We start from the raw sequence: 13,856 nt of genomic DNA on the forward strand, positions 1-13,856 counted from the left end.
GTGCCAAACTTTCACACTTTGAGTCTGAGATGTGTTGACGAGGAGAAAAGGACAGTTTATTATAGAGAGAATAAATGTAGGAGAAGTTCATGAGCACACAGGACAATAATAAACCAGCGTTCCACAGTATAATTACCAGCTGAAGGAGCCCACGCTCACCTATCACCGTCCCTGTGTCTTAATTACCCCCCCACCGAGCAGGAGAGCGGCTGCTGCCTCCGGCCTCCGACAACTCAACACACGCACTCTGCATAAACCGCTCCAATTAACATCCTGCTGACGTCACGCTAACGAACACGTGCAATTAGAGGAGGTGACTCATCCCCTCTTCACTGTGATCGGAAGTTTACCTGGAAGATCAATGAGGGAAACTCTCGGGACAAATAACTCAAAGCAAACAAGTGCAGTTGCTTTTGAAAGAAAGCTGAGGCAGCTCTTCTGGTGCAGGAAGCCGGGGATCATGGGTAAATCACAGTTTAATATGCATGCACGTGAATTTAGCAGATTCCTAAAGTAGGTGAAGTCAGAAGCTGCTGCACACACCTGTTCATGCAGCTGGAAACAGAAAGCTCAACTTGTTTTGCAATCTTCAATCCAGTTCATTATCGTCATGGCTTTGTTTGCACAGTGAGTTTACTCTGTTCTCTCAGAGTTTGCTGCTGAAAGAGCCTGAACTTCTCGACCACATGAGAGTAAGAAGTCAGCCTCCATGTGTCGGACTGTGCAGCAGCGCCTGGTGGTCTCAGATTTGGGGATGTTATGGTCTTTGTCCCACAGGCGGTGGAAAGGGATCCCACCAAGGCCTTTATCGTGGCTCTGTGACAGAAACAAAGACGCCATTCAGGAGAAATGGGCTCCAGTGCAAAGTCATGCTGGCCCTGGACCCAGCCTCATGTTTTCACCTCAAACAAAACCTGTTGTGAGTCTGAGCAGCTCAGAGGTTCGAGTTTCAGTCACTACAAGTCGAATGTGCTGCTTTGAAAAGAGGCCGGGCTGGAGTTTTAGCTGCAAAAATATTTAAACTCTGCAGGAAACTTAAATCTTAATGAGAAACTTCTGAAAACCAAAAGAAGAATTTGTCTTAGACATCAGACAAAGCTGCTCAGTCTCTCATTTCCTCCCTCGTCAGAGCCAGAGAGATCATAAGACTTTCTAAATTCACTATGGTCCTTTGTTCCATGAAAACAAAGCTCGGCTCATAATCGATGCTTTGTTCACCTGCTGCTGGAGAGAAATCCTGAGGATGTACAGTCCAGGGTGTGGGTTCCTCTCACTGGGCCCTGGTGGCGGTTCAGGGTACCACAGGCCCCAGATGGAGCGAAGCGTGGCCTCACTGTGCTGCAGAGGATTGTAACAGTGAGATAAAAATAGTAGATAAACAGTATAAAGTTTAATTTCTCACTCTGGACACATTATAAATCTGACAGCAGCGTCAAACAGGCTGAAGCTGAAGTTTCCCATGAAGACAAATGGAGCCAATTCTGTGTTCGCTGGAACAAGTGGATAAATGTCTCCCTCTAGTGGTCATTGCATCTAACTGCAGCCAAATAGTGCTGGAATTGAATTACTGTAAAACTAAATTACTAAACTAAAGTCCCCTAAAATCACAATGAAATGATTAAACTAAAAAATATTTTTTGTGTGAAAAATTTGAATCAATTCATACATTTAGTACCCAAAACAATTAACGTTTATGGTAGCAAAAATAACCAATAGGTTATAATGCTAATGGAAAAAGATAAAGCATTTTATGTGCAAATTAAACTATTACATTTTATAATATACTTTCATCATAGTATAACTCTATTTAATTCCTTGTTATCTGCTGTTCTGATCAAAAAACAGCCTCAAGTACACATTTTAATCTAAAATCCACTTGTTCTGTCGCCAGACTTACAGGAAGCTTGATTTCAAAAAGGTACAAATCAATAAATCTCTTTTGAAATCCAGACACTCGTCTCCTCCAGTGAAACCCACTCGCTGTGAGTTTTACTATGAGACTGACTCATGTTTTCAGGCTGTGATGCAGACACTCGCTCTCCACCTCCATCACCAGTGGTGAGTGGCAGGTTGTTTTATCTTTAAAAAGTCTCAGTCTGAAGAGAATTAACTATTAAACTTCAAGTGTAATGTGGATTTAATTCCATCCTTATTCTTCTTATAATCCATAAACACCTGACTTCTCTGTTTCGGTGAAAACACATCCTTATTTCATTTCTCCTCCATATATTTAATCTTCATTCTTCTATTTTCATTCAAGTCAATTTCTATTCTTCCACATGTTGATCTAAAGCTCATTTCTGACCTTGAAAACAGCAGCGGAGAAAAAGATCTCCTGACAAGTGGCTGTTCCTGAGCTAACGATCATGTTACATGAAAACACATCCAGAGTTCATTTCCATGACGACAGCGGATGAAGGTCATGTGATTTGATTGGTAGGCACCAGAAAATGAACTGGACGACCTTGAGGGTTGATGTTTCTCTCAACTTTTTAAGCGTCATCTACTTAATAAAGAGCCTACTTGATATTTAACTTTGGTAGATCTCCTTTCAGGTACTTTTTACTTTGACCTCACTTCATGTTTCTAAGCGTTACGTTTCCTCTGTCTCTTCCAAGTTATCACAGTTAAGTGTTATTTCTAACCCTGTTCTCCCTCCTCTCACCGTTGTATGTGTGTTCCTGTTGTTTCACAGAGTGATTCAGACGTTTCCTGCTCAGACGGCTGAGAGCCGGTGACTAACGGTGAGTGAGCGATGGCACTCCGGTCCCTGAGAGAGGCCACCTCGCTCCCATCAATCAGCCGCCTGCCTGCTACCTGGAGGCAGGGACGCTGGAGATAAAGCACCACCGCCTTCTGGAAATTGCTACAATTGAGTGATTAAGACCAATGACGTCAAAGAAAAGCCTTTTTTTATATTTATTTACTGAACGTACGTTGACTTACCTTCATTCACACACGTCTGTGTGACTGTGACTCACCAGCGTCCTGGCCTTGGGCTCCGTGTGTGGCAGCTGCGTTGGTGAAAAGCACAGTGATGACGAAGAGGAGGAGAAGACCTGGGGAGGAAATCACGATACAGTGGATTATTAGATGAGTGGAGCTGCTCTGTTGTGAGGCCTCCAGGTTTGTGTAAACACTGCAGATTCTCCCTCAGGTTCACCATGAGTGTAATTATGAGCCATGAAATAATGAAATTCATTTGCTGAGCTGGATTTCAAGTAGATCTTTGGTTGTAATGACTCATCGACACTTACATGCAGGATTAGTTGTCATTAAAAAGCTTAATTCACATATTGAGTTTGCCTGTTTGCGCCTACAAATGTTTCCTGGGTAAGTCAGTGATGGATTCTCTTGCAAACACACTATTTGATATCAGGAACAATGTGATTATGGTTAATATTTGTGGAGAAAAATTTAATATCTTGATTTTATTTCCCCTTATTTTTAAATTACGACTACCAGGCTGCAACAGAACAGAAATATCTCAAATGTGACATTTTCAAGACACATTTTCACACATTATTTGTCAAAAAGACACAAAAAAACAAGAATTGACATCTTAGAATGGACAGAGTGGGTTTTTTCATATTATAATATAAGTTAACGACTTGGAAACTCAAAATAACGGTGTTTATGTGAAATGTTCTATTACAGTGGGTGATTTGTTTTTCTCTTAGATGAGGAAGAGGAGGAGGAAGCTGATGAAGAGCCAACGTCACCTCAGGAAGTCATGACGTGGGGTTGCACCACCACCAGGGGGCGGTGTGCAACCAGGCGTCCACTCTCCAGTGTGAAAGGTGGTGAATACTATGGAAACAACGACGACAGAATAAAAACACATAGAAATAAAAGTCACAATTTATTTTTTCTGATATAAGTTATGTGTTTGATTTGAACATGTTCATGCTTTATGTGTTTTATATCCATGATTGTATGAACTATGTTTCTCTTCGCTGCAAAAGTTAAATTGAAGTGAAAGTGCTGTGTCAGGACCCGAGGCCCTTCAATTTAAACTAGGAGCATTTTAGGAGTAAATAGGAAGAAATCACAGTTTTTCTGCCACAGTTAAAGAATAGAAGTCATAAGCAATATCACACAGCTTCCCTCTATTTATCACACTGACAGGTTTTACCACTAACAACCTCCTTTGGCCTGGTGCCACTATGCTTTTCTTTTAATTTGTAATATTTCAAATGAGATAAAAAAAATGAGAGATGAATCATTTTGCACTCACAGATGAAAATATGCACGATAAACAAACACAGATGCACAGACGTAAACAAAAGCCTACAGTATATTGTCAGACATGGAAACACAGGTGGAGTGCATCCATGTGTGTGTGTGTGTGTGTGTGTGTGTGTGTGTGTGTGTGTGTGCATGGGTGGAGGGGTTCTGTCTTGGAGGATATCGTCTGACAGGAGCAAGAAGAGGAAATTCTCAGACAAACGGGCTCCTCTCCGTGTGCAGGGCTGAAGGGCCTCCCTAATTGGGAGAGGTGTCATCGGGCCCGGGCAGTTAATCACAACAATGTGAGGAGAGAGCTGCAGCCGGGGAGAGGACTCATCATTTCAGAAAACGCTCTCCTCCTTCGCCTACAAGGTGTTTGCACGCCAGGGCGCTGGAAATTCACAACCTGCTGTCACGTCTGCAGGGACTGTAACCGACACTGAGTCTGAATAAATGTAATCAGTGCACGCAGGCTATCCTCAGCAGAGATAATTGTAAACGCCTGCACTACACAGCCTCTGTAACATGCACACTTTGTCTTGGATAAGCAGTTTGGATATAATTTGGCTCATAAATACATAATGGCTCCCGGGGCCGTGGAGGAGGAGGAGCCCGGTGAGTAATGGCATCTTGAGTTTCAGAAACACTAATAACAACATTGATTACCAATATTCGAGGAGTTCATCTCCCAAAAATACCGTCTAGCATTTTAATCCAGAGTCTTCATTCGATATCACAGAGCGGAGAGACTGACCTCATCCTGTCAGCGCCATGCAGATATAAATTCCCCATCAGCCTTTTGGGTTCATGATAATTTAGTGCAATCAATCATATGAACAGCTGCCAAATCAAATGGAGGCTCGTCTAATTTTAGAATAATGGAAGGTTCTATTAATAAGAGTCTTGTACAGTTTAATAGGCTGATTTTTAAATGTCTGTCTTGTCTCTGATGATTTGTTGTGTTGGTTTTGGTTGTCCTCTTTGAAAAGAACTTTTGAAAGGTGCTGTTCAAAACAACAAGAAAATGTAGGAAGCAGAACATGACGTATAATTTCATCTGCCCTTTTCACCACAACCTCTCGAGTTGTCTTGATGTCTTCATCTTCTTCCTGTGGGACTCCTCTCTTTTCATCCTGAGATAGTTGTTTTCTTCCAGTTTCACATCTGTGAGAAACTTAATCATCACGGCCACTGGATTTTCAAGTTTCAAGAGTTTTAAAGTTCTGGAAAATGTCTAGAGCTTATGACCTGTGTCATTATCGACTCAAACCCCTGTGGATACTTTCAGGAAAATGTTCAGTGCAGGTCTGAAAGCAGCTGTAATAATTAAACATTGATTAACAGGAAGAGACATTGATCCTCTTCATGATTGATCTACAAGGTGAGAATAAAAAGCTGTAATTAGGATGAAGTCAATTGCAGATGCAGGTTTCTGGATATCCTCCGGTGACATTAACTCGTCAGTGTGTGCGTCAGTAATTGCTCCGAGCTCGTCCACCTGCTCACGACAGCAGCCGAGTGACGCCAGCTTCAAGGTTATAATGAGCGGTTTCCAGTTGTTCATCCCTCCATCGTGAAATTACTCATCGGATGACCTATTCATTATCTTACGCACGCAGGGATGAGTATCGAGCTGCGAGCGGGTACCTGACCGCGGGTGTGTAAATGTATTAATGTGTGTATTGTGGATTCTCTTGTGGAGGTGGTTGGTGGTGGTGGTGGAGCGTAACAGAGGCGCTTTGTGAGTCATGGGTGCTCACATCACCAGGGGGAGGGGGGGGTGGGTGGGGGGGGTGCTCCTCTAACGATGGAGCCACCATTGAGGAAAGCTGTGTGTGGGCGTCCAGACCGGAGCGTGGCTTCAGAGGACGGAGGGAACAGGATCCGGTGGGTGGAGGCTCTGCCCACACGGCTGTGGTGTCGAACAAATCAAACGCACCCACTGGAGCACAGGACCTGCTGGTGAGTCACTGGAAGAAATGAGAAGTGAAACCGTTCTGCTCGTAGAGGAGCGAGAAGTCGAAGGGTCAACAGACATCGAAATGGAAATTCAAAGGCTGATTAAAGGATAACGAAGCAGAGAGGCTCTCTGGTGTCGTCCTCCTTGATCTTCATTCAACCTTCTACCATCTCCCAGTTGATGCTGGGACTGGTCTCGGCCTCACTGGTTACTGGTTGTGTAGCCTTCAACAAATAGTAAAATGAATCAAAAACTGCGCATCATTAGATACTTATGGGAATAATTGAGAATTTGGTTGCACTGACCTTTTAAATCTTACGAATGACAGTAGCTCACTTTAAAGCGACAGAATGAGAGCAGTCTAAACGTATTTAGGGAATGAGAAATACATAAATTCTGGAGAATTAAGTCCTTTTTCTTAATAAATACAAGAAAACCAGATCACATTGTGCAGCATGTGTGTGTGTGTACGTCCACCGGTGTGAGTCTCTCGCCCACGTATCTCCCACTAGGTGCATCCCTCCACACACACACACACGCACATCACGCAACCCCTGTGTGTGAGTCATGAGCGTTACAGTTATTGCTCATGAGTCCACACATGAGAACACCCCCTCCCCCACCCCCCCACCCCCCCCGTCCTCCTCGCTCCTGGTCGTCCCTTCATCCGAGAGACGGGAGATGAGTCAGCGCCGGAGAGCACGCTGCCTGGTGCCAAGTGATCAGCTTCCCCTCATGTTCTGTCCCGTCGTCCGTCTCCACCCACAGGGCCTCATCCACAAAACAGGTTCATGTCTGAGGTTTTGAGGATGAGTCCTGCCGAGCCGGTGGATGTGTCCCGCTGTCCCGCAAAGACAACAAAGAGACACAGGGACGTCCAGCTGTGACTCTCACATGCTCCACGGGAGATCCACAGCTCAGTGATGGATGTGTCCTCTGCTGCTGCTCGGCTGTCGTTAGTCATTCCTGCTTTTGTTTGGTTCTTACAGACGTTAATCTGATTTATCTTTCTTAAATATAATGTTTACTCACCATCTATCTTCAGCCTGTAGGAGCGATTGGCTTCACACTGGCAGTAATAAGTGAGTCTGGTGTTTACAGGGGATTTAAAGACCTTTGCTTGTTTGATCAAATAGAATTTGGCACTGAAGCTAATGTCAAATCAATACAAAGCATCAGGGGAACACTGAGCCTGTTTAATCCCCAAAATTCTACTTCGGATGATTTCAGTCTATATGTACATATTTTGGGTGGAAATGTACATTTACACTGAATGTTTAAAATATAAATAAATGCATATAAGTCCAATATTTACTCTCTGTCTATCTGATCAGGCCTCAACCAAGTTCAGACACACTTTCAGGCAGGTAGGAGGTTGTGTTTTCATTCCCATTCTGTCTGCGGAGTTACTTTAAAACTACCAAACCGATAACCCAAGAAAGAACCAATAAAGTTTGGGTGGAATTCAGATAAATAAGATCCAGGATTTCTTTTTTTCACTTTTCTTTATGGCCAGATCACGTGCATGTGCTCTCCCAGTGCTCCACTACTTGCCAACGGCTTTTTCATGATGCCCGAGCAGCGTGGGAAACTGTCGGCACCAGTTTCCCACTGCCAGTTTTATACTTACTTTGATTTATATTATTATATTTTATTTAGTTTTATTATTTATATCTTTGGAGGAGGTTTGTGTTCTTCGGGGAGCCGTCAAGTTGACGACAGTGTCTGGTGACCCTCGAGTATCGTGGCACCTTGACCAGATGTTTTATCCAGAGAACAGCTGGCTGCTGATGCTGGAGTCTGGGTTGATGGAAATCAGTGAGACTGAACCAAAACAATGTGACATTAAAGACCTTAAAAGCCTTTTCTCACTTTAATGATGAGTATTGCAGCTTTAAAAAAGAAAACCTGTTCCCGAAATTCATGTTGAGAACTTTAAATGTAATTTCTTTATGCATGATTTCTACCTAATCGCTAACTAATATAAATGAATGCTGAATGAAATGTTGCTGTTCTTCCTCGTCTCCTTCTCTGAACTTGGTGAGTTCCTTGCTGCAGCCACGTATTGATCCTCTGTGTATCTGAAAGTGCTCCAGTAAACTGTAATCAATGCTAACATGTTTGCTTTGCACAATCGCCCTCTGCGATGTTATTTCTGCTGCATCACTGCCTGTATAGTCACAGATATAAGTACTTGTACTCACTTTGTTTCATGTAATGCTCATTAGGCAGAATTAATGGGGCTGAAGAAAACGGGTGGATTAATAGAGCAGGAAGCGATTTTCCTTTCGCCTCGAGGAATAAAGAATATCACCTTAGCCAGTAATTATTTTGGAATTGGAAAATGAGGACGCTGGTTTTATCTGCAGGGGTCTGGAGTCAGCATTTGATACCATCTCCTGTCTGCTGCTTCCTGCAGAGCCTCCACTGATCCCGGTTCAAAAGACCACAACGCGCCATGAAAGCATTTCAGGACAGTTGCCAAGTCGTGCATATCCTAAAGTGGTTATGATGCACGAGGCTTTTAGAGGCCACGGGTTTCACCAACTGCGTGTCTGCAATAAGAATAAGCAAACAAACCTGAGACAGGGATGATTACTAAGCAGAAATGCATCATGGGAGCGTCTCGTCTAAACCTCCCCTGGGATTAGAAATGTTTCCAAGAGCAAAGACGAGAGTGAAAATTCACTGGGTTCAGAAATAGTGAAAGACACAGTTAATTTTCGTATAAATATTTATTGCAGAGGAGGTATCTTTTATGTACATGCTATCACAATATAACACAATATAAATCTACCAAATATTCCCATATAGTGATGCTATAGGCTTGTCATAGAGCAATATTTATAACAAGCACGTAATACAGTGGGTCAGGGACAGTACCACTCACTATACAACTTGTAACAGTCCATAAAAGATCCTTTTTTTCTTCTTTTTTGTTCTATCAAGGGCAGTGAAACATCGGTCCTACTAATTTCTGGAATTCATGCAGAAGCCACAAGAGCAAGATTTACAACGTTACAGCATTGAATAGTAGTAGTAGCAAGAGTAGTAGTTGTGTTTGCCATCGGGTGACGGACGGACTCGGTTTGGTCACAAGAGGAAACGGAAGTCGGGGTTTGAGATGAAAGAGGCGACGGGCGACAGAACGCACCATGGCAACGATCCGATCGCTAGAGGAGGAGCTACAGGACACGATGTCGTCTACGTGTTACAAGAACAAACGTTCCGGATTTGAACACCGGCGTGAAATGACGGAGATTCAAACTTTCACTGATTCATTGATGAGTACGGCTAAACTACAGTCATACTCTCCAGAGAGACGGACAGTAGGACGCTGGTTATGTTTACACAGACGCTATGGACTGACTCAACTGAGGGATGCTACGGCTAGCATGCTACCTTAACAACAGAGCAGATCGAATGCTATGCAAAAATGTGACATAATTCCTATTATAATGGTGGGATATTGCACCGTAAAGGCTCATTTATGCTTAATGTTAGCTACGGAAACAGAGCCCGAGTTTTTTGTCCGTTTCATATATGGACTCCGCCCTTTAATTATGTCGTTACACCTCTTGACTATCAACAACAAAAACAACTAAATTGAACAAAATAGCCTCTTAGCTAATTCGTTTTTATGCTAACTTCCGGTGGAAATTACTATTTTTCCACTTTTACATGGAGATCTTCTGAAAACGTATGGATAAAGACAAAATAGATGAAACAGTGCAGTACCACTGGAAATCGTGGGGGGGCAGTGTAGCCAGTGGTGAGTGTGACGACCATAGAACTTAAATAAGGAATCGATAAGATGTTACTTCGCCTGGGCACGGCCACAAACCGCTGCTTCTGTGCTGCCCTCTAGTGGATTTTTCGTGCAAACAACGATGCCAAGTATGAAAGTATGTGGGCAGTGACATCATCACTTTTCATACGTAACAGCAGCATAAATGAGCCTTAAGTGTTTTCTGCTCCACGACTGTTTCCTCTGTGCTCCATCTGTCACTGATCTGTAAATCTCACGGGCAAAACCTGCAAAAGCTAAAACAATCAACACAAACCGATAAAAAGGTTTTTTCCGGCAACTTCTTTCCTTGTAAATGTTATAAAATATTGCTTGTACTTGCGCCTTTTCTCCCGAAATAAACATATTTAAATTTTCCCAAATCCCAGCGGCTTCAGAGCTCAGTGTGAAGTCATGTCGAACACGACGTGACCATCAAGAAATAAACTCATCTCCTCTTTTAAAAGAGCTTTCCTACAAGGACAGAAAATATATACGGCATATTATTCATCACCCGGGGCAGTAAAATCTAATGCGGCAGTGATTGCAAAGACTGAAGAGTCGGTTTTAAAAAACAGAGAGGGGCTTTTGAAATGTTGCTGCTGTCACACAGGAGGTCAGGTAATCTCACGTAATAGGATCCTGCATCCGCGACCACAGGGCACATGATGGACGACACGGAACATCTGGTTCATAAATATCATATAGATCCGTCAGAGCATCACAATCAATCCCCACGCGGTGACAGCTCCTCTCAGACCTTGTTCCTAAAGTAGCTCATAAAGCAGAGGTGATGACAAACCCTGCGCTGAAAGGCAAACACGCCACATTTTAAATATCTCAGACAAGGCCCCCCCCCCCCCCTCGGGTCAATGACAGAGGTAATTCCTCAGCTGGCGGAGGCTGATATAAGACCCGACGTCTAAATCACGTTCATGGAGTCGAGCTGTGGAGCCGCGTCGAGCACAATCGGACGAGAACGGCTACAAATATTTGTCTCTGGACTGTTTTCCGTTGGGATGTGCTACAGAAATTTAGCCGTTTACGAACCGTGTTTTAATCGAATGAGGACTTCAAAGTAAAATTCTCACTGACGAGCACAGATATTTTTTTTCTATATCACAGTTAGTAAGGACTCTTACAGAGGTCGTATATCATGTCGAGAGGAATTTGACAGCAATCACAGATAATTACACTCAGTGACGACATTCAGTGATACCATGTAATTCTCACAAGATACCATAAAGTACTGTAGATGCTATATCGATACTCACATTACTGCAAATATTCTCAGGTGTTTATTTTGAATATAAGTGGGAAATGTCTATATTGTTTTTCCACTGTGATCCCAGGATGGAGAGTGATGAATATTTAGACATTTTGATGCAAAACGAGGAAACAAATCAAAACCTTCAAAAGGTTTAGTCAAATGAATAATTGATAAACCACGTTGCTAAGGCTAATCTAAAGTTATTAGCGTAATTAATCGATTGGGTTTTAGCCTACTTTGCAGTAAACAGGGAGGAACATGCAGATATGCTACTTGTGAACTTTCAACACACACAGAAGTTATAATTATCCTTCAGTATTATTGGTCAAACAAAAGACATTTTTTCATTTTTGTAAATGGACATTGTTTCTGTCAGATATCGTAAAAATTATACTTACCAAAGGATTTACTGGGGTCTGGAAACAAAGCGACATTAATAATAGCTCATATAAACCATTTTATTCAGAGGTAATTTAGAGTAAATAGTTGTGGTGCTGTGGTTTCCCGTCTCCCGAGGTGGGATTACAAACAGGCCCATTGTCTTCTGGTGCCAGAGCCGAATAAATGGCTTCATCCGCAGAAAGTGGCAACAGAACAATGGCCACAGAAATGGGTGAAAACAGGGATGAGATCGATGCGGCTGTAAACCAATTAACCACTCGTTAAAAATGACTCATAACCTGAATTTGTTAGTAGAATGTTACTGTTACTGACAGAAATCATGGCCAAGAGCTAAAAATTAAAGTCAAAACAAACCAGAATTACTTTTAAAGCAGTGATTCCCATCAGATGTTTGTAAACTGAGATGTGGCAAGTTCAACCTTTGAGGAAAAAACAGGAGCTGTTAGGATTTGATCATGAATCAAACACCAGAGAACAGACTGTGAATAAAGATGGACTCAACTTCCCCTCGTACAAACCTGAAGCTAAATTATTCCAGATATGCACACGGCCATCTTGAACTCGTAAGATCACAAGTTAGCAAATCAATCCCAGTGATTCATCATGATATTTACCTCTGTTTCTATAGCATCAAATAACTAATTAAAACCTTAAATAAAAACTTGAACATACAGTACATCCGTGTGATAACCACTACCTTACTACCTGAGAAAAATGTATTTTTAATTTGGTCCATGTCCCATCCACTAACATGGAGGAGGCTGGGTTTGGGACATGTACTGCAGCCAGCCACCAGGGGGCAATCCAAACGATAAGGCTTCAATTTTGGGGATTTGAAATGTAGTCCATCTTTATATACAGGCTGTGTCCGAAATCACCCAAAAATTCACTAAACAATCGGACAGCACTAGAAAATGGCAAAGTCACTATACAGTGGACTATGTAGTGATCGGTGAGTGATTTCGGACCCAGCCACAGTCTTCGCTCCGCAGGTTACTCGTTAAGGAAAGTGGTTTAATTTTATTAACTCTCATACAAACTCAAACACACACACACACACACTTGTTACAAGCCGACCTAAACACAACCCATGCTGGATTTATAAACAAAGCTGGTGCGAATAATTTCCCTCCAGTTTCACACTCACATAATTTCTCTGGCCCTACTTTTTACAGCATACATTTGAGTCATGTAAACACACATTCATGTTTAGTGCTGCTCTCGTATAATCTTCACCGACCTGAACGAGCTTTTGGAAATAAAACAACAACATTATACACTTGTCAAGACATTAATTTGCCTTAGTCGACAAACTGGTAGCATCCGACTACCCTCGATACCTGGCTGTGCATGCTGTTTCTATAAAGTCAACGTCACAAGATGAACCCATTCGCTTTACTTCAGACTAATACAAGACAATGCTAGTTGGTTAGGCACATACAGTACATCCCAGCAGACCTGGAAGCATTTTAATCTGCCGAGAACTACAATTAAATAGGTCTAAACAAAATAAACATGACTAATTTTGGTCGTTGTGTGTATCATGCCATGAGCTTGAAAATACAAAGTGTACAAGAAGAACAAGAGTCCGACCTCGGTTCTTAATTAATGGGGTTGGCTAAAGTGCTATAGATTGATTTTCTCACTGAGTCCTTCCCTCTCTGCCAAGATTTTGGACACTAATAAATTAACGTGACCGCCTAAAGACCGACGTCAATCCTTGCAAATGTTCCCATTTTCTTTGGCGTTCACTTCTGCAGTTTCTTATAATTCTTCAAACCTTAATTCACGTTCAATATTCTTTCTATAAACCATAATTTCATATCCTTGCCCAGGAAGTAATGAAGTCAATGCACTTAAAAAAAAAAATTTGAGTACAGAACATGATAAATGCAGTTTTTCAACATTGCTCATGAAGTGAAAAGGCGGAATCAAAAGTTGCATAATTTGTCTACAATTTAACTTCAGGATGTTCCTGTAATAATCTGGAATGCTCGTCACGACGTCGTTTTTTTGTACATTTTACTTATTTTGAAAATAGGTAAAACAGGAACAAAACCTCGGAAAGGAAGGCAACTTGTGGAGTTTGATCTACTTTTCTTCCAAGTCACCAGACTAATAGTAAAAGGTAATATTTAACGATTTTCAAAGTGAAAAAAAGTGTACATCAATAACTATATTTTCAGAAGTCCATTAAGGTTTTAGTG

Source organism: Limanda limanda, chromosome 20 (genome assembly GCF_963576545.1).
Source record: "Limanda limanda chromosome 20, fLimLim1.1, whole genome shotgun sequence".
Taxonomy (NCBI): Eukaryota; Metazoa; Chordata; class Actinopteri; order Pleuronectiformes; family Pleuronectidae; genus Limanda; species Limanda limanda.